The sequence below is a fragment of the Argentina anserina genome, chromosome 3, assembly GCF_933775445.1.
Source record: "Argentina anserina chromosome 3, drPotAnse1.1, whole genome shotgun sequence".
NCBI lineage: Eukaryota > Viridiplantae > Streptophyta > Magnoliopsida > Rosales > Rosaceae > Argentina > Argentina anserina.
Genome location: NC_065874.1, coordinates 21,141,066 through 21,164,653, shown reverse-complemented (window position 1 = coordinate 21,164,653; position 23,588 = coordinate 21,141,066). Strand labels below are relative to the sequence as shown.

Below are 23,588 nucleotides of genomic sequence, written 5' to 3'. Positions count from 1 at the left end.
AATGTGGATCATGAGATCGAGTTGCTCCCTGGGGCCAAACCTCCCGCGAGGGCACCCTATCGAATGGCCCCCCCAGAACTAGTAGAGTTGAGGAAACAACTTGGGGAGCTACTGGAGGCAGGGTTCATCCAGCCCTCCAAGTCTCCATTTGGTGCGCCGGTGCTATTTCAGAAAAAGCAAGATGGGACTTTGAGGTTGTGTGTGGACTACCGAGCTCTCAACAAGGTCACCGTGAGGAACAAGTATCCTATTCCATTGATACAAGACTTGTTCGACCAACTTAGTGGTGCCCAATATTTCACAAAGCTTGACCTTCGCTCGGGGTATCATCAAGTTCGCATCGCAGAGGAAGATGAGTACAAGACTGACTGTGTCACTCAGTATGTTGCCTTTGAATTCCGGGTGAAGCCGTTCGGGTTGACTAACGCCCCTGCTACCTTCTGCACATTGATGAACCAAGTCCTTAGCGACTTATTGGACAAATTTGTGGTGGTGTATCTGGATGATATTGTGATCTATAGTCCCACGTTAGAAGATCACGTGGAACATTTGAAGTTGGTGTTTCAACGATTGCGGGAGAACAAATTGTATGTCAAGCGAGAAAAGTGTGCATTTGCACAAAGTTCCATCAAATTCTTGGGACATGTCATAGAAAGCAGAAGAATCAGGATGGACATGGGAAAAGTAAGAGCCATTGAGGAGTGGCAGAGCCCCAAGAACGTGAAGGAACTGCGCTCCTTTCTGGGACTAGCCAATTACTACAGGCGGTTCATTGAAAATTATTCGGAGAAGACGACTCCCTTAACAGAGCTTTTGAAGAAGGGAGTGGTGTGGAGTTGGAATGAAGGTTGTGAAGAAGCCTTCCTAAATTTGAAGCAAGCAGTTATGGAGGACCCTGTCCTTGCCTTACCAGACTTGAGCAAGCCATTTGAAGTGCAAACCGATGCATCTGATTTTGCTCTAGGAGGTGTCTTACTGCAACAAGGACACTCGGTAGCATATGAGAGCTACAAGCTCTCGCCCCCAGAAAGAAGATATATGGCCCATGAGAAAGAGATGTTAGCCGTGATTCACTGCTTGAGGACTTGGCGACACTACTTGTTAGGGTCGAAGTTCCTAGTCAAGACTGACAACTCTGCAGTGAGATACTTCCTGACACACCCAAAGTTAACTCCAAAAAAAGCCCGATGGCAAGAGTTCCTTGCGGAGTTCGATTTTGAATTTGTATACAAGGCAGGTCGCACCAATCAAGTTGCAGATGCCTTAAGTTGTAAGGCCGATCTGGCGGCCCTTCGCGTATTGGCTACTATGTCTAGCAGTGTAGTAGCTACAAATATTAAGGCAAGGATCAAGGAGAATCTAGAGAAGGATCCAGTAGCTCAAGCCCTTGTCAAGCTAGTGAAGGAAGGGAAAAGCCGCAGATTTTGGTTAGAGAATGACCTGTTGATGACAAAGGGGGGAAGGGTGTATGTTCCCCGGGCCGATGGGCTGCGAAGGATGCTCATGAGGGAGTGTCATGACACCTTGTGGGCAGGTCACCCAGGATGGCAAAGAACCCTCGCCCTCCTCAAGCAGGGGTACTATTGGCCTCAAATGCGGGATGATGTGATGGAATACACCAAGACTTGGTTGACCTGCCAACAAGACAAAGTGGAGCGGCAAAAGACTCCAGGGTTGCTAGAACCACTATCAGTACCTAGCCGACCATGGGAGAGTGTCTCTTTAGACTTCATCACCGACTTACCCAAGGTTGGAGAGCTATCTGGCATCCTCGTAGTGGTTGACAGGTTCTCAAAGTATGCAACTTTTGTGCCAACCCCAAAACATTGCTCGGCCGAAGACACCGCGGCCCTTTTCTTCAAACATGTGGTGAAGTATTGGGGAGTACCGCAAAATGTTGTCAGTGACAGGGATACCAGATTTACAGGGTCATTCTGGACAGAGTTGTTCAAGCTGCTGGGGTCGGAACTCAACATCTCTTCGAGTTATCACCCCCAAACAGATGGACAAACCGAACGGTTCAACTCAATGCTAGAAGAGTACCTGAGACACTTTGTCCAAGAAAACCAGAAGAATTGGGCGGAGTTGCTAGATGTAGCACAATTTTGTTTCAACTCGAAGAAGAGTTCAGCCACCAACAAGAGCGCTTTCAAGATAGTTAATGGTCAACAACCACTCCTACCGCACACCGTGCAGGAGGTGTACAAGGGCAACAATCCCCGTGCTTTCAACTTTACCAAAGAATGGAAGGCAAATGCTGAGATTGCTCAAGCCTACTTAGAGAAGGCATCAGGAAGGATGAAGAAATGGGCAGATCAAGGCCGGCAACCTGGAGCCTTCCAGGAAGGGGACATGGTTCTTGTCAAGCTTCTCCCCGAACAGCTCAGATTCCTCTGTTCCAAAGATAAGTGATTGTTCAGGAAATATGAAGGCCCGCTTCCGGTCATCTCAAAAGTAGGAAAGTGTTCATACAAGATCGCCATACCACCGTGGATGAAAGTTCACCCAGTGTTCCATGTCAGCAACCTCAAGCCGCACCATCCCGACAAGGAAGATCAAGCCCGCAACAAGCCTGCTAGAGCGCCTGTGGAGATCACATCAAGCAAGCCAAAGGAGGTCGAGGAGATTTTAGCCGAAAGAGTTGTTAGCACGTTCAAGAGTCAAGGGCGAAACCAAGCAGTTCAAGAGCGACCACGCCAGCAGTACTTGGTGAAGTGGAAAGGGTTTGGAGATGAAGAAGTAAGCTGGGAGAATGTGGAGGCACTAAAGAAGTTCAAGCAGAAGATTGAAGACTTCAAGTCCAAGGCAGTCCTCGAGAGCGCCGACGGCTTTAGTGGGGGAGGATGTTAGGGGCAGCACTTGTAAGGCCGCAAGCAACCTTGTCCAAGGTCATGAGTCATGCCTATGGCCGGTTGCTTGCGTGCTAGTAGCATTATTGTAATTTGTATTTTCTGTAATTTCCTTTATTAAGTAGGTTCATGGTGGGAAGGTTTCATGTTTCCCCCTGCCAAGTCTAATTTTGCAAAATATGCTATTAGAGGGAGGGGTTCCTAGGCGGCGACGGTTGGCCTACGGAACTAGTATAGGTAAGCACATGTACTTGCGCCTCCATTAACGTCTTACCATCAATAAAGAGAGGAATTATTCAATTATCTACGCCCCGTGAGATCATTCTTGTTGCCTATTCAATTGTTCATGAGATTGCCCAACAATTATATAAATTGTGTTCTTGCTTGCCGCTAACACTAAACTAATATCGTGTGGTTTTCCATTGTCTCTTGCAAGGTACTCATTTGGCTTACTTGCTACTCGTTCATCGATTAGTAAGTGCCGCACGGTCCGCTTGTGCTCTACAAAAGTCGGCCCGTGACACCGTGCCTCTTCCATAAATGTGCCGTGTATATGACTAAGGAAGGGCACGATTTCATGTCTTCATTGTGTATTCTGCAATGCTAACTCTCTAACTTTCGTGTTACAGGAACTATGCATGTCCGAAATATCTAAGAGAACACAAGAGCTCAAAGTTCGAATTCAACCACTTAGAGATTTAAACAACTCTTTCACGAGTAGACCCTTAGATTTTGAAGCATCTCCAAGCAATTCAATCTTAAACTCTTCACCTAGATCAGAAGAAGAGGAGGACCTTTCCTTCCCCTTCATCTTCAATTCAGAGTTAGACACAATTGCGGACCGTGATATAATTCTTGTTGGTACTCCAATGGCACTCAAGAATGCGTTCATCCCCACCACCCCTGAATCACCTTCATGCATTGCTTTCACTCCACCTGATGAAGCCAACTTCTCCATTCCAGTTCAATTGCTTGGGCAGCTAGCTGCCTAAGTACTATGGTTCCTCAATGGAAGACCCTAATGTTCACCTTAGGGAGTTCTTGGACATTTGCAAGCTCCAATCGATTCATCATCTGTCTCAAGAAGGCTTGAGGTTGCTTTTGTTTCCATTTATCCTTAAGGACTATGCTAAGCGTTGGTTGTACTCTTTGCCTGCTGGAATCATCACCACATGGGACGAAATGACTAGGAGGTTCTTGAAGCAATTCTTCTCTGCTCAACTCAAATATGAAGTGCCCTCACCATGGTAATTCATTGGATGACTTGGTGAAATTCTTCTATGAAGGACTCCACACCACCAATAAGAGCATGGTGGATTCGGCATGTGCTGCACATTCATGAACTAGACCGGTCAAGAAGTTTACACCTTGATTGATGATTTGGCCGACAACAATCGCCAATTTATTTCCAAGGAGAAGAGAGGAAGCAAGAGCCGTGGGGTGTATGATGTTGATGCAAGAAATCAGATGGCTACTTTAGAAATGAAGCTTGACGTTCTAGTCAAGGCATTCAATGGTTCGAGCATCAACACTCAAGCATGTGGTATTTGTTCTTTCAAAGTTCACACAACAGAGAATTGTCCAAATGGTGCAATGACTGAAGAAGAGCTGAACTTCATGGGGCAACGAAGGCCTAGGTACGACTCGTACTCGAACACATACAATCCTGGACTTAGGGATCATCCCAATTTTCATTGAAACAACAATGCTCAACTGTCCAATGCTCAAGGTCAAAGACCTCATCCTTCAGGTTTATTTGTGAGGCATCAGGTACCTCAAAGTTCTATTCCCTTTAACTCTAATGTTCATGGTTCGAATAATGCATCTGCACCAAACTATGATGAACTTTTGAAGTCCCTTGCTCAAGGACAACATAATATAATCTCTACTACTCAAGCTTTAGTTACAGGTCAACAAGCTCATTCTAAGGACATAACCGAGCTTAAGAAGCAGATGGGACAAGTGATCGCCTTCATGGGAAAGATCTATGAAAGAGGTAAGTTGCCGAGCCAAACTGAGCCAAATCCTAATGTGAAGGCCATGATTACAAGAAGTGGGAGGATCTTAGACGCTATATTGCAGCAAAACAAGAAGGCCATGCCATCTAAAGGAAAAGAGGCCGAGAGATTCAATGCCAAAGACTTAGAGAAGGACCCTGCCTCCTCTAAGGCTAATGATGCCATGCCTCTACACCAAGAAGATCATGCCGTGCATGACAAAGGTAAGGATCCTAACTCTAGTGGTTTGGTTTCAAATAATGATCTTCCTCGTGTTCCCTTCCCCAATAGATTTGCAAAGCAAAAGAATGATGACTCTGATCAAGCCATGCTCGACATCTTCAAGATGGTGGAAGTGAACATGCCTCTTATTGAATGCATACAACAAAATCCTAGGTATGCTAAGTTTTTGAAAGAATTGTGCACCAGTAAGAGGATGACTCGAGAGAAGGAGGTTGTCACAATGAGTGAGATGGTTTCTGCCGTGCTCCAAAGGAAGCTACCACCAAAGCTTAAGGATCTAGGGAGTTTTTCTATCCCTTGTACAATCGGAAACATGACATTTGAAAAGATAATGCTAGACTTAGGTGCATCTATCAATGTAATGCCTTACTATATTTATGAGGACCTAGGTCTAGGTGATTTGAAAAGAGATAATGTTGTGATTCGATTGGCGGATTGTTCTAACAAAGTCCCTTTGGGCTATGTTGAAGACGTTCTTGTGCAGGTTTCGAGCTTCATTTTCCATGCAGACTTCTATGTCATTGACATGGAGCCAACTGAGGCAGATGACAAGGAGGTCCCTATCTTGTTGGGCCGTCCCTTCATGAGGACTGCACGAACGAAAATTGATGTGTTTAGTGGATCACTCACCTTTGAGTTTGATGGTGAAGTGATGAGCTTCAACTTCTTTGAAGCCATGAGGTATCCCCTTTTCGGAATTAAGTGATTGTTTTTCAGTTGACATTCTTGATTCCTTTGTAAATAACTATCTAGATACCTTGGCACATGACGAGTTGGCACTCACTATTGCCCAAGGGGCCGGATTTATAAGTGATAGTTCTAACGTTTATGAGTTAGAAGCTAATGCTGCCGTGCCATCCTTTGTTCTAGAGAACGTGACCTCTCTTGAGGTTGCACGTGAGGTAAGCTATGTCTCTCATAATCCAATTCTTTTAACCACTAATAAGAATCTTCCTTCTGTGGTGCAAGCCCCAAAGCTTGATCTTAAGGTTCTTCCGGACCATTTGAAGTATGCCTGTTTGGATGATGAGGATACATTGCCAGTGATAATTTAATCTGCACTCAACAAGGAACAAGAGGAGAGATTGATTGAAGTGCTGAAGAGACACAAGACGGCCATAGGATGGACCCTAGCCGACATCAAAGGAATCAGCCCTACCATGTGTGTGCACAGAATTTTGCTTGAAGATGGTGCCAAACCAACCAAGGAAGGTCAAAGACGCCTTCACCCACCAATGATGCAAGTTGACAAGGATGAGATCACTAAGTTGCACCATTGTAGCATGATCTACCCCATCTCGGATAGTAGGTGGATCTCTCCCATTCAAGTTATGCCAAAGAAGTCAGGATTCACGGTGGTGAAGAACAAAGATAATGAGTTAGTGCCTCAAATGACAGTGACCGGTCATCGTGTGTGTATCGACTATAGGAAGCTCAATGCTACAACAAGGAAGGACCATATGTCGTTGCCATTCATTGATCAAATGCTTGAGAGGTTAGTTGGTCATTCTTTCTATTGTTTCCTTGATGGATATAGTGGATACAATCAAATTAGTATTGCGGAGGAAGATCAGGAGAAGACTACATTCACATGCCTTTTTGGTACGTTTGCTTATCGTCACATGCCTTTTGGTTTATGCAATGCTCCAAGTACGTTTCAACGTTCTATGTATCACATTTTCTCTGAGTATATTTGTTCTAAAAATTGAAGTTTTCATGGATGATTTTTATGTTTGTGGTGAAAATTTCGAAACATGTCTAGAGAATGTTGAACTTGTGCTTAAACGTTGTGAAGAAACTAACTTGGTTTTGAATTGGGAAAAATGTCATTTCATGGTTACGCAAGGCATTGTCTTAGGTCATATTGTTTCATCTAGAGGAATTGAGGTTGATAAGTCTAAAATAGATCTTGTGCGTCACTTACCCCTCCCCACAAACGTGAGGGATGTTCGATCGTTTCTTGAACATGCAGGTTTCTATCGTAAGTTTATCAAGGACTTTTCCAAGATTGCGAGACCATTGAGTTCATTGCTTCAAAAGGATGTTCCCTTTCACTTTGATGATGATTGCAAGCATGCATTTGAGACCTTGAAGAGGCTCTTAACTTCGACACCTATTTTGGCACCGCCGGATTGGTCCTTGCCATTTGAGTTGATGTGTGATGCCTCCGACTATGCAGTTGGAGCCGTGCTAGGGTAGAGGAAGAATAAGCAGCCCTACGCCATCTATTACGTCTCACGAACGCTCAATGATGCTCAACAGAACTACACCACAATTAAAAAAGAACTTCTTGTCGTGATATTTGCTTTAGATAAGTTTCGTTCTTACTTACTTCAATCTAAAGTTATTGTTTACACTGACCATGCAGCTTTGAAGTACTTAATGACGAAGAAGGATGCCAAACCGAGATTGATTCGATGGATTCTCTTACTCCAAGAGTTTGATCTCGAGATCAAGGACAAGAAAAGCAGTGACAATGTTGTGGCGGACCACTTGAGTCATTTGGTGAGGGATGCCGAGCCCTTGGCTGTCCAAGAGAGTTTTCCGGATGAGCAACTCTTTTTTGAGTTGAGGTAAGTGAGACATGGTATACAGATATTGTGAATTATCTTGTTTCTAAGCAATTTCCGGATACTTTATCGCATGCTTAAAAGAATAGGCTCAAGACATTAGCTAAGTATTATGTTTGGGATGAACCGTACTTGTGGAAACATTGTGTTGATAAAATCATTAGGAGGTGTGTCCCTGAATCTGAACATCATTCTATATTTACTTTTTGTCATTCTGAATCTTGTGGAGGACATTCTGGTTCACGTAAAACTGCTCTTAAGGTGTTAGCATGTGGTTTCTTTTGGCCTACGATTTTCAAAGATGCATATCATTTTTGCATGACTTGTGATATTTGTCAACGCATTGGAAACTTAGGATCTAGGGATCAAATGCCTATGACACTGATTATATATGTTGAAATATTTGATTGTTGGGGTATTTATTTCATGGGACCTTTTCCTAACTCTAATGGTTTCTTATACATACTCGTTTGTGTTGATTATGTTTCGAAATGGGTGGAAGCAAAAGCCACCCGTACTAATGATTCTCGAGTTGTTGCAGATTTCCTTCGTTCTAACATTTTCTCTAGGTTTGGTATGCCGCGAGTTATCTTTAGTGATGGAGGATCTCACTTTTTGCAACCGGACCATTGAGGCGTTATTGAAATAGTATGGAATCAAGCATGAGGTTGCTACGCCTTATCACCCCCAAACAAGTGGAGCTATCTAATCGTGAGATCAAGAGAATTTTGGACAAGTCTGTTGGACCATCACGCAAGGATTGGTCTCAACGATTGGATGATGCTCTTTGGGCCTATAGGATGTCATACAAGACTCCTCTTGGCATGTCACCATTTCGGTTAGTCTATAGCAAGGTGTGCCATCTTCCTGTGGAGCTTGAACATCGTGCATGGTGGGCGGTGAAGAATTTTAACATGGACATTGATGAGGCCGGATTACATAGGAAGTTGCAATTGCATGAGCTTGAAGAGATTAGGAATGAGGCCTATGATTCGGCAATGGTTTACAAGGAGAAGACTAAGACATTCCATGACCGTATGATTAGGAAGAAACACTTTGTCGTTGGGCAGAAAGTTCTTTTGTTTAATTCTCGACTTAAGTTGTTTCCTGGTAAATTACGTTCTAGATGGATAGGTTATTTCATTATTACTAACGTTTTTCCTTCTGGTGCTATCATGATAAAGAGTATGGTGAAAGGCACCGAATTTCAGGTTAATGGACATCGCTTGAAGCCTTATTTGGAGAATATGGAGAATCATGTGATTGAGGAGATGTCTCTCCTTGATCCTATGACAAGCAAGTGATATTTTGGAGAAGTCTAGGCTATAGACTCTAAACTTAAGCCAATGATGGAGCCATCAACGAGTGTTTGCATTTTCTTATCCCTTATCTCTTTTTAATTTTTGTTGCTTATCACATTGTACATTGAGGGCAATGTAAGTTTTAAGTGTGGGGTAGGGTATACATCATTCGTTGTGTTCTATTATTTGATGTTTATGTGTTTCAATTTTGTTATTTTGTTTTTCGATTTTTAGTGTTAATTTTTGGTTTTGTTTTTCGATTTTAAGTTGTTTTGTTTTTGTTTTGAGTCCTAGGTATGCCTTTAATTGTCTAGGATGAGTTGATCTTTGAATGTATGGTTGATAGATGATCATGATATTGAATTGAACTTAATTGTTATTTGATAGTTAATCGATATATAGATTTTGTACGAACATGTAGTAGATGAGGATTTTGAAACTTAGGTACAGAATGAGCATGTTCCTTACTTGTTTGAAACTTAGGTACAGAATGAGTTTCGAGCCATATATGTGCCTTTCTTTGGAGAGTTTTATTCTATCGTTTCTTGTCTTTATAACCTCATTATGCTTTATTTTGATCAATTCATATGCCATAGAATTGCAATGAACTAGAGAATGCTAGAACTTTGTAAAACTTTCGAAGTTTTATGTCATAATATACTCTGATTTTGAAAAGGATTGTTGGATCTTTTTAGGATTTCCACCACTTAAGCCAAAAAGCCATATTCCCTATTTTGAGCCCTGCTTGGGACACCTTAGTGTTAACCTCTTTGAGCCTACATTAAGCCTTTTCTTTCATTACCAACATATTATATCCTTACTTAGTATAGTTATATCTCTACCTTGTCTTTGAGGCTTGACAGAGCCGATTCTTGGTGTTAATATGGAGTGATGATTTGATTCAAGTGTGGGGTTATGCTATTATATGTAAGAATGCTGTGAAAAGAGTATGAAAAGAGAGAGAAAATTGTAATATGCCGTGTGAAAAGAAGAAGAAAAAGCATATATGCACGGTTAAGAGAAAAAACAATGAAAAGATTGAAGAATGATGATCTCGGCATACATGTTGTTTATGTGAATTTGGAGTTGTGATGAATTTGTTAAAGGCTCAATAATGTTATAAGCCTTTGTTCGTTTTCACAACGTTTAAAGTGAAGAATGGATCCAACATGATGATATTTGGCTCTTGTTTTTATGGAGTATGGCGACAAAAGTGGATGTTTTGCTCTGCTAAGTCTTGAGGATGAGCTTTGTGATTCCTTTACCTTGAAAAATATATCCATGCCGAGCCTAAGCCATCCCTTTTCTAAATATCCGCATGATTCTTAAAATGAGTAGCTCTTGATCTGTGGAGTTTGTTTCATGAGTAAGCATATGGTTTGGGTTCATTTGTGCATATGATTGGTATCTTTTATGAGGTTTTCCATTTCACTACGTTTATAACTCTTGTGTGTGATAAGCTTTTAAGCTTATGCCATGTTCTTGAGAGAAAAGATTTAGAGTGCATATCCTTTGTGAGTTGAATTTGAACTTGTTTTGAACATGTCGAGCTTAGTATCACCTATGTTTCTACCATGTCTTACTTGTTAAACGAAATCTCATATTTATTAACCATTGAATTAATCCTATCTATTTCAATTGAGTGTTATTCTTGATGCTATGAGTTTGAAGGTCTCTGAGACAAAATGTTGAAGGCATTAGTAGTGTTGTTATTCTTGTTTTTGTTTTGATTTCCATTTTTAGTGTTTGCTAAGGGACTAGCAAAGTCTAAGTGTGGGGTTTTTGATAGAAGCACAGAGTGTGACGTTCTTAATGTATATATGCCATATTCTTATGCTTTGTTACTTCTTATTTAGTTGTTTTAAGTTCATATTTGGCATTGTGTGTTTTAGTAGAGCTATGCCGAATTTGGATGAATTGATGATGAAATTGTACTAAGTGTTAGAAATCCTTATTGAGCTAGGATTCCTTACTCGACTAGGACTCTACTTTCCTATTTTCATTCTTTTCTATTCCTTAATCGTCGATTTCTTTTCAGGAAAAACAAATCCTATTTGGACAAGGAGTAGTGATGCCGTGATGCATTCCTAGTGAGACAAGGAAATCATGTCCAAGTTGAAGAAAGAGAAGAAGAGGTCGGCCTAGCTATTCCTAGTTAGACAAGGAGAGATGGTGTGCAGCCCTTAAGTGTCTCTCTATTGAATTTGGTTTCCTACATCAAGTTGGATTTGGAGTACATGAATCAAAGTCCATATCAAAGAAGATTTCAGCTTCCCAATCGAATTCCATCTCCTAATTTGGACGGCATGAAGGGTTTATTTTCTCCTATATATAGAGGCACTGCCTCACCATTCAAGCATCATCAACCTTGCACAAAAGCACAAGCCATAGCTCTGCTAAATCAGTCCCTCATCCACCAAGAAATCTTAAAAACCGAAATTAATTCTTTTTCATCCTTTGGATTTGAAGCAAGTAGCCTAGGATCTTCGTTTGCTTGGAATAAACCCCGTAGGAAGATTTCAAGTCTAACTCTATGATCTTCATGTTTTATTTCGGTTTTCTATGTTCTTGTTCTTGGATGATTTCTGTTTTTGTTTTGTTAAAGTTTAATTCAATCTTGTCTATGAGATAGTTGTGACTTTCAAATTGTGTAGTGATATGAAGATTTTGATTTCTATTCAATGATTTGAGGTTTTATGTCGTGAATTTCTATTCTTGTTCTTGATTAATTTTCGGTGTGTTCTTATATTGCATGTGTGATTAAGACAAGTAGTTGATGTTTCATATGTTAATCATTCAAAGCTAGTAACGATTATGATACAAGTAGTGGATTAATTGTTCTTTGTCATCTCACCGATTATTTTCTTAAGTTTGGCATTGGATAGGCGCTTAAACATGTTGACTTATCTATGTGATACTTAATTGCATGATGAATTGGTATGATAGATTTCGAAGCAAGACAAGTAGTTGAGCTCGAATGTATCCATGTATTAGGAACCAAGTAGGAACTTGATGCATGATCAAACTTAATTTGAACATTGATACCTACGGCATGAACATGATTGAGAATAGATTTCAATGGCTTTGTTCTTACATGATTTGTTTTGGTGATATATTGTGTGTTGGTTGGCTTCCGACGAGTTTTTCCGACGTTTTTTTTTCGTTGTTTGTCGTCATTTTTCTGGCATATCTCAGCAGTTCTTGCTGCCATGTTTTTCTAGTTCAAATTTCACTCGGTTTTGAGTTATTTTGACATGGTTTTCCGGTTAATTTTCCGGTTTTCTCCAAGTCGTTTCATAGCTCAAACGATTTTATTATTATTGGTGACCACCCGCACCAATTGGATGGTCTTTACCACCCAAATTGTTTGGTATTCAACTGCTCCAATACCATGTTTTTCCATCTCTTAAGTTGAAGAATGTAGTTCTATTGCCATGTGATACATTCGATGGAATTGCCATTTGTTTCAATCCCCTCTCTTACAATATCCGACGGCGTATTGTGTAGAGAAGTTCACCGCGTCATTGACTCTCTTAATCTTCATTTTGAGAATGTCCCGCCGTGAAATCGAGTGTCTTGCTAATTGCGTAACCACCCACACTGTCATACGACGCAGGTAGTTGTTTTACGGATCTCGTGCGGAGATTGTGTTCTATATCTTCGTGCCTTGCTAAGTTTTAAAGGCCATACATGCCAATGATGGATTTTCATCTTGATATTTGTGTTAAGAATAGAGATGAATAAATCTGTCAGATTTCATTGACAGTATCTTTTTCAAGCTTCGACAGTAGCTTTGTTAGCCTGCAGACATAGTTTTGCTTGCCTGCAGCAGTAGCTTTATGTAACTCAAGATTCTTTGAATCATGGGTTCGGTTTTACTGTCTTCTCGGTTTTGACATGATCATTCTTTTTGGTCATTTTGAACAAGATATGATGATTCGAGTTCTTTCAAATTCACATGATCATCTATTTTTCATGTTCACGAAGCGATTGGAGGACCACCTCACTCATGCTCCACACGGTGAGGCCGAGCCTATCCGTGCCATGCACGGTGAGGTCGAGCCTGCCTATTTAGGCGGCTCCATGGCATTAAGGTCGTCGGTGGCGGCATCCCCTCCTTCACAGGAACTTTGTGTTTGCCTCCCGTGTTTTCTAATGCCTCTATGGTAATCTCTGATGCCCATCGCTCATTTTGCAAAGCTTGTTCTTTTGCTAGATTTCAAGGAAGTCCTTATTTGTTAAGGCTCTAACCGAGAACATTCCATTCTTACGAAGTATTTAAGGTGACATTAGTAGACCCTATCCAACCGAATGCGGACATTTTTCGGTATTTTTATGGTATAGGTAAGAGCATCGACGCGTTGGTCACACGTCGCTTTGCTTTCCACAAGAAACGTTGCATTCGCTAAAGTTTTTAGCTATGATCATCATACTAAGGGCTCACCACCCTTCACATCCTCTCAAATCTATTTGATTGGATATCGTTGGAGAGTTCACCTCCACGACTTTGATGATTTCGTTTTGCATATCTATTGGGATCGTCGTTGAACATATTATTCCTCATGTTCATTCACTGTACGATCTAGCAGAGCTCGGACTTGGTTATGGGTACTAACCTGCCGATTTTTGCATAGGGATGTGTAATGATATTGCATGCAGCGACACTTATTCGTTTCAGACCCACAACTTGCCAAGCGTTTCTTGCGTACCATATGGTTACTGGATACGATCCCAACGTTCTTTTCACTAACGCCTATTTGGTTAAAGTTGTCTTTGTGCCTCTATTGTAGTTATCTCAATGGGTCTACTTGAAACGATTAAGTATTCTGGTTGGTTATGATATATGAATCACCAACACTTATCCGCTATTTCCAATCTACAACCATTGATCTCTATCCTGCAATTTTAGCAGACGGTCACTTTGATGAGACATACTTCCCGTCGTTAGGGGGAGATATGGAATGCTTCCATTCCGGTTTTAACGCCAGGAATTGACGTGGTGTGGCACTATGTCTCATTAAGATCCCGCACTACTCAAAGTGAGCAAATGTGCAACGCATTATCTACCTCCAAAAAGTTAAAGATTCGATGCTCAATGACTTTACCGATATTGCGAAAGTGACGAGATCGCACATAAATGCTGTGATGTGCCGGTAAGGTTGGAACTCTCAGAATATGAGAGAATTTCATATGACCTGGTCCTAGCACCGTTGGCACCATCTCTGACAGTGGGAAGGAAGCCGGCGATGGCACCATCGTACGCTGTGGTGTTTTCGGCGCCCGTGGTATTGCACCACAAAACAAGGGCAGCAAACGCAAAGATGGACTAGTAAGGGTCATAGCTTCGGTCTTGGCTCCTGCCTAGATGAGGGGGAGACCATTATTCTCTGGAATCAAAACCAGAAAGAAGCGAAGTGCGTAGGCACAAGTATTTCTCCCATCATCAAGAGATATTCTCTAAACATGTGTATCAACTAAGTTTCTGTGGGACGCTACAGACTCCTTTTATTGATGTTAGAGAAGAATCGAATTCTCACAAATTGATCGTATACAGCGCGCGTGTGTGTGTTTAATGGATTGATCTCCCATGATTGATGATGTATTCGCTTATGCTCTTATTCCGTTGTAAAGCATCAACGATGAGCAACTTGACCGAAGTGGAAAGAATCAATACAGGCTGAACTAGACTTGTTATGTTGGTCGTTGTTCGTAAGTGTAATGAGAAAGATGAAGTCATGCGATATATGCAGGACTTATGATGCAAAGATTGTCTCATTATCCTAGTATTGACTACGATGAGTTATATTCTCTCGTTATGGACATAATTGCTTTCCGCTACTTGATCAGTAGTAGTGTCCATGAAAACTGATTTGCAGCATATGATAGTGGTCATAGAATATCTGTAAAGGGATCTTGACGCAGATATGAGAGTGCCCGAGGGACTTTAAATGCCTCCAGACCACGGAGAGCTTATGTAATCAGATTGCGACGTTCGAGAGAACGTAGTACAATCGGTTGCAAGAACTCATACCCATATGTGTTCATATGAAGCTAATTCTTGATTCTCTATTTCGTCTAAGTATAGATGATGAAGAGATTCAATGAGCTATACATTCATACATGTTACTATTGTTGGGACACTATTGCTTTCATTATGACGTGATTAACTATGCGCCTATGCATTGTCATTGGACTTGCATTGCTTCTTTGACATGGGTTTAATTCTACACTTAGTGAACCAACACAAATCCTATCCACACCAACGCCGCCAGCAGCTCCAGTAACATCAACGTACGCCTTGGTGTAGCAGTCGACACTAGTAGCGTAGAGGATGCGTACGGTTCCGTCTTGGACCAAAATCAATCCTTCATTGGTCCATTCCCCCATTCTTTTCGCGAAAGACACATTAAATGTGACAAATCAGAATCTGTCCAGTTTCGTAGGTCAACTTCAACGAGACCTACAAGACACCTCGCTCGATGAAATATGGTGAAATTGGTACCGTTGGAAAGGTCTATGTGTCTACTTTCCAGGGACATTAACCTTTCATTCATAGCTATCATATTGAGTGAGTTATGGTCGTTTTAGCAAAGTAGGACAGTCCTGTCTGGAAATTTGCAAGTCAGTCAACTTCGAGGAGCATTGTGAACTGCTCCGATCGGATTAGGTTGTGAACCTTATGTCACTGGAAAGCCACAGGTGTCTACTTTTCAGAACATATTACTGTTTGCTGATACCTATTTTGACGAAGCAGTTATGGTCGTTTAAGTGAGTGAAGGTCATTCTAACCGAGAATCTGATTTTCATTGCAAACTCTTGTTTTGAGTTGTTATGCAATCTTGTTTCCTAAGATCTAAGTTTGGCTAAGTCTAGCATGTATGATCTAAGGATGTGTGGCTAGATTAATGATTAATCATTAGCCCAAGACTACGTTTGAGAAGCATGTAATGAACGTTGTATACGTTGTTCTTTGTACTCCATGATTACGGCACTAATCAGGGGGAGTTGTTTCGTAGACTTCAGGGGGAGTCTAGCTCACATGATGCTATCAAATGTAGACGGTACGTTGTGCTCTTTTTCTCTTCGATCAAGCTTTTGTTTTTACCCAAGAGGTTTTTGTTTTGCTTGACAAGGTTTTTACCGAGGCAACGATGTGTGCACCATGCAACCTAAGCATGCGACACAAGGGGGAGTGTTCCGGGAGAATTACTATTCTACCCTTACGTGTGTCTTAGCCTAATAGGTTTCCTGTTAGGAGATAGATTAGCATCTCCGTAATAGATTAGGACTCCGAATCCTACGGGATTGTGGTTTTGTAATGCCTATATATAGGCCCCCATATCATTCAATAATACACAATTATTTCATCCTGAAACAGTTTAGGTTTTATTTTCTGTTTTTGTCTTTGAATGCCTAACCTATATCAAAATCTTTATATCTCTTTAAGATTTCGTTGTTAAATGTTTGTGATTCTATGCGCTGGTTGGATCCCAGGTTTGTGAACGATACCCTCTTGCATTATACTATTTACGATGCTTACAGGGTTAAATATTGATGTCGAGTAATTGAGCCGATCAAAATTAAAACGACCTTAAACATAAAATTTGACAATATGTTGGATTGGTTGTTAAGCTAGTTTTTGTTTTTTTTCCCTTAACATGTGATTGTTATATTTGAATGACTTTTGACGTGTTTATGACTTGTATATATCAATGACTTCCTAACTGTCTTCTCTAACTTTTATATTGTATCTTAATGATCTCATTCTAATTGCATTAATTCTCTGCATTGCATTCATTTTACATCTCATTGATGTTGCATTTTAAATTCCACAGAATATCATACTGCTAGAGGAACATAGTCTCTTAAGGACCTCACGTCCTATGTTATGTTTGGTAGGTTCTCACTTCCACTAATGATTTTAATTAAGATTCTACATATTTATAGTGAAGTGACTAACAATGAGCTCGAGATGATACTACAAGGTTGGACAACAAAATGACGGAGGAAAAATCCCATAATGTGTCACCTACAAAATGATTGAAAGGAAAACTCGGTCTAAATTATTATACTTTAAACTTAAGCTCTTGTTGGAAGGAAGCCCAATTTTGATTCTTTACTCTTTACTCTTTATTTGGTTATTCTTTTTGTTTCTTTTGATTTGTTTTATGAATGTGTAGGTTAGTTTTCGAGAAAACATGAAGAAGAGCGAAAAAAAAATTTCGTTCAACAGAACCTGGTAGATGTAGTTTATCGACTTTGACAGGCTTTATTTCCCAGCTCATAGAGAGTTGGAATATGTACTTTATATGCCAAGAACGGTTTTCAAGTCTAGTTTCTGTATCTTTTTACATAATTGGATTTAGAGGTCTACATCATTCCTAGTTGTAGTCTGAAATGGCAAAACAGGGAGCACTTCCGACCTAACTGGGCAGTCGTGCCATATATGGATTGAAATCTTGTTGTGTTATCTTCAAATTTCATTCAGGCCACGTTTCCATTCCCACTGTTTAAGTCAACGGAAATCAGGTATAAAGAGGTAAAGGTCATTCCACTTTTTGATTATATGAACCTGTGTTTCCTGACAACTTTGCAGGGGCATAACTATCTCCTCATTTGGAGTTAGCGGATGAACTTTATATGATTAGAAAGCTATCAACATCAGTGTTCTATTCCCACTGCTGCCTTACTGATCGAAGATTATTTTCAAACGTTATGAAGCATGGAATGCAGGCTGTTGGACCGCACCATGGGGGAGCTTTTCTCATCATTTTCTCCTATTTTTAATTTTGTGTCTTTGTTTCTTTCCACTAAGCTTTTGTCTTTCATTGCATTATTCATTTTTGACATTCATGGAGGACAATGCATGATTCGAGTGTGGGGGAAGGTTTAATGTTAGAGTCATAAAATCAGAAAAATAAAAAATAAATTGTATTTTTTTGTTTCGTTTTTGTTTTGTTTTCAGTCTTAGGTGCCTTTAACTGTCTAGGATGAGTTGATCTTTGAATTATTGGTTGATAGATGATCACAAGATTGGAAATTGAACTTAATTGTTATTTGATGGTTAATCAATGTGTAAAAATTGCACGAACATGTAGTAGATGAGGATTTTGAAACTTAGGTATAGAATGAGCATGTTCCCTGCTTGTTTTGAATTCATGTAACCTTTGTGAGTTTCAAGCCATATATGTGCCTTTCTTTTTTAGTTTTATCTATCGATTATTGGCTATATAACCTCATTACATCTATTTTGATCAATTCATATGCCATAGAATTGCAATGAACTAGAGAATGCTAGAACTTACTTTGTGAAACTTTCAAAACTTTTATGTCATAATATATTTTGATTTTGAAAAGGATTGCTGGACCTTTTTAGGAATTCCATCACGTTATGTCAAAAAGTCGTATGTCTTATTTGTGTCCTGTTTGGGACACCTTAGTATGAACCCCCTTGAGCCTACGTTAAGCCTTTTCTTTCATTATCAACATGTTAATATTCTTGCTTATTATAGTTATATCTCTACCTTGTCTTTGAGGCTTGACAGAGCCATTCTAGTGTTAATCTGGAGTGATGATTCAATTCAAGTGTGGGCTTATGCTATATCTGTATTTGTGCCGTATGTAAAGGGTGAAAAAGATGAAAAAGAAAAAAAACATGCCATGAGAAGAAAAAGAGAAAAATACATGAACATGGCTTAAAAAAAATATATATATATATAAAGAAGTTACGGCATAGCTATGCATGATGTGAATTTAGAGTTGTGTTGTATTTGTTGAAGGCTCAATAATGTTATACTTTAGCCTTTGTTCGTTTTCACAATGTTTAAAGTGAAGAATGGGTCCAACATGATAAAATTCGCCTTTGTTTTATGGAGTATGGCGACATAAGGTGGATGTTCTTGCTCTGTTAAGTCTTGAGGATGACCTTTGTGATTCATTTTACCAGAAAAATGATATCGTTGATGAGCTTAAGCCATCCATTTTCTAAAGATCCGCATGATTCTTAAAATGAGTAGTCCTTGATCATCGGACTTTGTTTCATGAGTAATCATATGGTTTTGGTTCATTTGTGCATATGATTGGTATCTTTCATGAGGTTTTTGAATTATTCACTATGTGTTCAGAACTCTTCTGTGTGAAAAACTTTTAAGCATATGACATGTTCTTAAGAGAAAAGATTCGGAGTGCATACCCCTTATGAGTTGAATTTGAACTTGTTTTGAACATGTCGAGCTTAATATCACATCTGTTTCTACCATGTCTTACTTGTTATGTGAGATCTCATGTTTATTAACCATTGAATTCATTCTATCTATTTCGATTGAGTGTTATTCTTGATGCTATGAGTTTAAAGATATCTGAGACAAAATGTTGAAGTCATTATAGTTGACTTGTTAGTTTAGTTGTATTGATTTTTGTTTTATGTTTTTGTTTCCCTTTTCTAGTGTTTGCTAAGTGACTAGCAAAGTTTAAGTGTGGGGTTGTTGATAAGAGCACAAAGTGTGACGTTCTTAATGTGATTGTGCCATTATCTTACTCTTTGTTACTTCTTATTTAGTATGTTTTAGTTTTTTTTATATGAATAAGTGTCTAGGTAGAGCTTATATCGATTATGAGAGAATTGATGATGAAAATCGTGCTAAGTGTTAAGAATCCTTGTTGGGATATGATTCCTTGTTTGAGTAAGATTCATCATTTCCTATTTTTTTGTTTCTAACATACGTATTCTTATTAGGAAATACAAATCCATGTTGGAGAAGGCAAGCAATCCTAGTTGCGTAAGCAATAAGGAGACGGCGTGCGTCATTGATGGTTTCCTATTGGGAGTTGGATTCTAAAACCAAGTTGGAGATAGATTTCCAAGGTGTATATGAAGATATTTTCGTGCATATAAATCAAAATTATTAAAGAGAAGAAGATTTTCACTTGAAAGCCCAACTTCGATGGGCTCCCCTGGATAGCTCCGATCGAATTAAAATGCGTACCATATATGGATAAAAAACTTTGTGAGTCTAGTTTCTGTAGGATTTGGAATCAAGTCAATATCTTATTCCTACATGGAGATATGACCGAATCATTTCTTGGAGGTCCAGTGAGCTCAGCAGAATTATCTCAGCCATTGATTTTTTTTATCCAAAAAGGCTGTGAGGGAAAATTGGGAACTTATTTCTCCTATATATAGTGGCATAAATATATATATCAGAATTACCATAAATTCATGCACCAAAAAATGTCAACGAATGCATGCAACAAATTAATGAGAAGAGGTAAGAAAATCAAAGAAGACATACAACAAATTAATGAGAAGAGGTAAGAAAATTTAAACAAGGCTACAGCAATTAAGATTATTGCTGCCTCCCTAATTTGAAAGAAGAAATTTGTGCAAAAGAAATCAGCATTAAAAGAGGAATAAAATATGCAATTAATGTCCTATCCTTATAGAAATAAGAATTCTGGCAATGTAGGTCATCCTACTTTGACGGGCTCTCCTAGACAGCCTACAATGATTCTACAGAAGTCTATTTTCAAATTTCGTTAGAATCACCTCAATATCTATTATCTAGAGAAAATTTGCCACAACAAGGCACAAATGTCAACTCTACCAATTGAGAAAATCTAGGAAATCTAAACCAATTTGGTTTCAACTTTGTGGATTTTGTGACCAGCCTCACTTGGGTTTCTTCCTCTATATATAGCACCTCATTTCCACATAAAAATATCATCAACCTTGCTCATAAGACTAGCCAAAACTCTGACTTAAACACTACTTATCATCCTTAAAGCCATTCAATCTGAAAACACCATCTTGTTATTAAAGTAAGTGTCATGCTTGACTTGTTAGTAATCACTAGGAATTAACCATGATCCGTTGCTATCTAAGATGCGCTAAGTAATTAGATATGAAATGAATCAATGAAGTGGTAAGAGTTAAAATGACATGTTACCTTGTAATTTTTAAGCGTTAAGATATGATTAACAGGCCATGTTTCGAGTTAGGGATGCGCTAAGTAGCCTAGTTTGGCATTAGGTTATTTTTTGTTCACTCAATACTTGTCCGCTAAGGCTCGGTGTTTGCATAGGATGAGATTTTGATTTTGAAGCTACTTGTGACATTTTTTTGTGATGTTTATGTTTTGGTTGGTTGATCACATGTATATATAAGTTTAGGATTTCTTTTTATGTTCTTGATCCGATCTTATATCAAATCTTTATATCTCTTATGAATTCGTTGTTAAATGTTTGTGATTCTTTATCCTGGTTGGATCCCCGGTTTGTGAACGATACCCTCTTGCTTTATACTACTAACGATACTTACAGGGTTAATATTGATCCCCGGTATTTAAATCTCTCACGCTTAAGTGTTTCTTGATTTCCGATCTGAGCGGAAATCAAGTTTAAGGTTTAACTGTAAGGCCAAAATTACGTTTTAGCAAAAGGTTACTAATTTTCCTTAATTAGATTTAAATCGATAAACCTAAAGGGAAAAACGTTGAAATGACATTTAAGTAAAAAGTAAATTAATTACTGTTTGGTAAAGCAGTAACTTTTCAACTTATTTACTGCTAGGGAAAGACCATAATTAATAAAAGTCAACAAGGGTATTTTTGTCATTTCACATGGGTGATAAGATAGTAAAAGGGTAACTTTAGAAACGGTAAAACCAGGATTTTTACCCATCTTCCTCCAATCAATGTTTCTGGCGAAGATCTATGCTTAACTCAACCAAATTTGACATGCAACTATACTTGATGAATCGAAACAACATTACGATCGCAACTAAAGGAGATTAGAGCTCGTTTGATACCTCTACGAAGCACCGGAACGAAACCAGTCGACGTTGCACTCCTCTGCTCCCGATCCAGGCCGCTGCTGCTCCTCCGTGGCCCTGCTTCAAGCTTCTGGCATCAAATTGATACCCTACAGTCATCTCCGCTGAGACGACCTGTCCCAAAACTAACCTAATTAGGCGCTTAAAAACCAAATTAAAACCAATAAACCGAAATCTAATCTAAAATAATTGTGGCTGCACCCAAACATTGTTTGGGCTGCCTACGTACCCTCTACGAGGGATCAAGCCATTCGTAGTTTAACTATTCACAATAACAACCCGACCTCACAACCAACAACTATTGAGGATAAATGTCACATCACAAACCCTCACATTTACCTCAAACCCACAACACTCACCCTAACCATGTAAACCTCGTATCGATATCGATTCATATATCACACAACACCAATATCGTTATCAGTCACAACAATCACATAGCCACAAGCTTTAAATAAACACAACTTACGTCAATCACATATTATCTCAACTAACGATAATCTAAATTAACAACCTCATACGATATCCAAATTCAACGGTTAAGACATCGATAAGTTCGTACCGACGTACACTACATAATAGAGTGACCTACTGCCCCATACAGTACAGCACGTGTGGGCCCCACGAATTCGTGTGTCAACGAATTCGTATCGACGAGCCCTACGACTAATAGTTGTAACATTTTGTTACTATGTAAGAGAAATAAGAGAGATCAAGGATGTATGGAAGGAATGAAGAAGTAAGTAGTTATTAGATGAAAAGGGAAACCAACCAAATGGAAATTCTTTTATTCGTCTCCACTGTATCTCAATATGATCTCTAGGGCATAGATCAAACAGTCAGAGATATGAAGATCATTAGGTGGAGTGTAAACAAGTGGTGCTCTAAGCCTTTCCCATGTTACATAATTCTCCACTGCAATTGCTCTCCTTTCATGCGGTGGATATCTGTACATATATAATAGAACCAATTAATCTCACAATTGTCAACATCCGAGTTAAGTGATTGGTGAATTAATTGCTACCTACCTGGCTTGGAAAGTATTGGTGATACGATCATAGCTAAGTTCAGCGTCATAACATGACAGGACAAAATCAACATGACCATTGTCTCGGTTGTAGACTTGAGCAGGAAACCAGAACTTGCCTGTTTGAAGAGCAAGATACAAAGACATGACATAATTCTCATACTTAAGAGACGGGTAGCAAGTCCTCCTCCTGCTTTTGTTAATTTCAACATGGCCACTCGATGATCTAATCCATGAAAGAGCCCAGGAAAGAGATAGTGACAGAATTCTTATAAGGCCTTTGCTTGCTGGTTTTTGTAGCTTAGCCAATTGATTCTGATTCATACTCTGCTTTTGATTAGACATGGATTGCCACTCCCTATACGCAGTAGGGCCAATCACTCTTCCCCTTCTATTTTTCATGTGCTTCTCCCAAAGATGGTATGTGAGTCCCGAGAATTTTATCGTACTAAGTTTAGAGATTACGATAAAATTAGTAACTAATGGTAAAATTCTAAAGTAACACGTCATTTCTTCCTACGGCCATTTCACTGGACATCGTCAACTCTTCCATTTCAACCTACAAAAATTAAGTTTATGTCATTATGAGTTCACCGGTACTTCCGGATTATTTATCTGAGCTTCGAGCTACTTTTTATGATTTTTCAAAGTTTTGCAATTTTGGTAAAATAATTTCTCTTTATTCAGAAAAATTGGTGGAGAGATGTTGGCCATTTGCCTCTTTCACCTATTCCCAGATTTAATCTTATCCTTCCATTCTAATTAGTCTTCC

At 39.4% G+C, this 23,588-nt stretch overlaps 1 pseudogene; it reads right to left on the bottom strand.

The window, feature by feature from the left end:
- Nucleotides 1-22,187: 22,187 nt before the first annotated feature.
- LOC126787235 (F-box protein At2g26850-like) lies at nt 22,188-23,326 on the bottom strand (annotated as a pseudogene).
- Between the last annotated feature and the right edge of the window lie 262 nt (nt 23,327-23,588).